This window comes from Ranitomeya variabilis, chromosome 5 (assembly GCF_051348905.1).
Source record: "Ranitomeya variabilis isolate aRanVar5 chromosome 5, aRanVar5.hap1, whole genome shotgun sequence".
Taxonomy (NCBI): Eukaryota; Metazoa; Chordata; class Amphibia; order Anura; family Dendrobatidae; genus Ranitomeya; species Ranitomeya variabilis.
In genome coordinates, this window is record NC_135236.1 from 468,027,933 (window position 1) to 468,031,568 (window position 3,636).

Sequence of the window (3,636 nt, forward strand, 5' to 3'; positions counted from 1 at the left end):
TCCTGTAAAGCACCTGCCGGGTTAATAAACTTATTGAATGTGGTTTTGAGTACCTTAAAGGGTGCACTATTTAGAATGGTGTCACTTTTGGGTATTTTCTGTCATATAGGCCCCTCAAAGTCACTTCAAATGTGATGTGGTCCCTAAAAAAATGGTTTTGCAAATTTTGTTGTAAAAATGAGAAATTGCTGGTCAACTTTTAAACCTTATAACTTCTTAACAAAATAATTATGTTCTAAAAATTGTGCTGATGTAAAGTAGACATGTGGGAAATGTTATTTATTCACTATTTTGTGCTATTACACTCAGATTTAGGGGCATAAAAATTAAAGTTTGAAAATTGCGAAATTTTCAACATTTTTGCCAAATTTCAGATATTTTTTCACAAATAAACTCAAGTCCGATCAAAGACATTTTATCACTATCATGAAGTTCAATATGTCACAAGAAAATAATCTCAGAATCAGTGGGATCCATTGAAGCGTTCCAGAGTTATGACCTTATAAAGTGACAGTGGTCAGAATTGTAAAAATTGGCCCGGTCAGGAAGGTGAAAACAGGCTTCGGGGTAAAGGGGTTAAAATATGGCACCATTAAGACTATTTCATGGACGTTTTAGTCCTGTATAGAAAATGTTCTAAAATGGAGATATTATTGAGCTTGTGTTCAGCTGACCATGTATGCATTAGGCTACTGTTACAGGAGCCATCTGTGACGACTCCCTCATAATGAATGTCAGTCAGTCAGTCAGTCATGATAGGCTCACCTGAGCGTTTTTGTATTTGCAATGGGAAGAGAGGAGAAAATTGCTTTCAGATTCCCCTTTCAGCATCTTCTCTCCCTGAAAATTAAAGGATCTGCCATTAGATTATAACTACCTGATGCTTCACATCCCCAACATCATCTTTCAGGGGTGGTAGTAGGAGTCCCTGTCATATTAAAAGGCATTGATTATCCAATTTCTGGTCCACAAGGTAGATACGCTTCCGTTTTGTCTGCCTCTTCCCTTTTTGTATAGGGCTATTAGTTCAAATGAGAGGCGCAACATGATGTACTCCAAGCCTAAGTGCAGAATACCCATGGTATAGTGAGCTTTACGGTGTCCCTGGAACATAATAATTTCGCATCTGGCCACTTCAAATCCCGTGATGTGCTCCGACTTTGGAAAGTAAGACTTTGACTCTTCCGACCACGCGGCTACATTTACACAGTGGCGGCTGGATAAGTCAAACTAGGGAAGGGACCCAAATACCGCGTTAGACACCGCTGGGACCGACTATGCCACCAATGTGTACCTTATATACAGCACTATATCACCGTGCTATGAATGGTTATTGGCAGGTGTGAGTTACACAAAGATATATTTATATAAGCTCTATTTGAATAGATGACATTGTTCCACTGACGCTTGACTATTGCTTCATTACATGGCAGTCTATTTAATACTATATCACCAGCGTATTACAGAGAGCACTTAGACCTTAATTGATGCGAGCCAGTGAGATATCACACACCACAGACAGCACATAGCACTTTATCACATGCGACAGTAGCTATCAGTGAAGCTTTATTACGTACACGTTCATTGTTGTGGCATTTGCATTAGCTAAGTACTACTATATAAGTATTTGACTCCTGATGAACCTTTGAATAACAACAAAAGGGAAACGCTTCAAGTTTTTAGTCTTAATATTTATGCACTTTGTGTGGGGTTCTGAATATTTATCCCTAAGAGGATGTCATAGAATCACAGAATTTTAGAATTGGATGGGACCTCATGGGTCATCATGTCCAACCCCCTGTTCAACGTGAGACATTTGTTCCAAGGTGAAGTTGTTGTGGAGAATGTGCGGGTTTTTCCCATATTTGCTGCTATATAAGGTTATCTGAACCCCAGCTGTGGTTGTTCTCTTTCATAACCAAATTCTAACTTGGTTATTTTCTGTTATATTTGCTGGCTCCTCTTCCCCTTTATGTGTGACTCCTAGGCTTGCATTTTTGTGGCTATTAATAGGACTTATTAGGGTTTGATTAGGGGCAGCCTTCATTGAGCGCTGACTCCATTTGCGCTTTAAGGGTGCCAACCTCCGCAGCTAGGCAGGGTGCTATTTCTTTTTAGGATATTATAGGGCACTATAGTTTGATATTTTGTATTTTTCACATCTTCTCCCTCAAAGTGATCTAGGATATACCTGGAACAGGGGCGAGGTGAGCATGTATTGTTGTTTTTATTCATGTGTATGGGAAGTTTGCAAGTATATAGGAAATGTGGGGGCTCATACTGTATTTAGAGGCTGTGTGGAGGCTCATACTGTATATGGGAGGCTATGCGGGGCTCATGTATATAGAGGGCTGTGTGTGGGATCTTATGGTATATATGGGGCTATGTTTGGGCTCATATGGTAAAAAGGGAGGTTGTGTGCTGGCTCAAACACTATATTGAGGTGTCTCAGCATACTTAATTCTGCTCAAAATTAAGTGATACAATTAATACTAATATACAATAATTATCAGTATTATGTTAATATTAATATTGATCAGAATTAATTTCAGCCTATTGGTTCAGTGCTACGCAACAGTCACGATCTCTCATGTGGACCCCTCGGGAAAATTAATTACCCACCCCTGGGTCAGATAATCCATTTAATTCAACTAAATTGTGAAGGGAGGTGTGACTAAAGCTAGGGCTATACCTACTATGTACCTATGGCTGTATGTCCCATAATCTCCTGACATCAGTAAAGCACAGTGAAAGAGTTTACAGCCCAAGTTTATTTGCGAGGGGAATTATACTTTATAAAGTAGCTTGTTTTAATTGGCGGCTAATCGCCAAACTGTGTGAATAGTTGAAATTTGCCAAAAACTCAATAATGATGAAATTCTATGCTCTACTGTGCATACATATGATAATTTTCCATTTTTGTGTGCTTTACCAATTTAGAAGACATGTAAGATACTACTTGTTGACTATTCGCTATTTCCTTGTAAATGTAACTATTGGTACAGATACTGTTAGGTTTTTATACGGTGAAAAAAATACAACATGAACTCTTTCAATATGTTCATTGCTTCTTATGTATGCCTTCTCTCTTCTAGGCAGCCTCTGCTTCTTATTTTTATAGCGCAAGGAAATTCTTCTTGACAGAAATTGCTCTCTGCACGTAGTTAAGTATGGGAGGGTTATTTTCTGTGTAATTCTTCTGGACAGTACTATAATCAAAGAGAAAACAAACTACCACAATTGTGCCCTTTACAGCAAATACTGTCAGAGTAAATATCAAAGAAGAGAGTGGAAAATAGTAGCAAGTTGTAATGATGGCATTGTAAAGGTGATGAAGGCTGGACATAGCAAAGCCTAAATGGTATCAGCCTCATCATAGCCGGCCAGGGGAAATCATTTCTGCATCATTGATGTAAAGTGGATCGAAAGTATATCAGATCCTCAAATTCACATGATAATAATTTAGAATATTCTGCATGTTTGACCTTTTCTGCAAGATTAATCCAAATGGAAGTTGTTTTGATCTTCACATGTGTTATTTATAGTCGATAATATAAGTATATAATAGGTTAGGAAAACGTCTTTTATTTTTTTCTCCATCTCTTCTATTTTTATCATTCACAATTATACAAATTT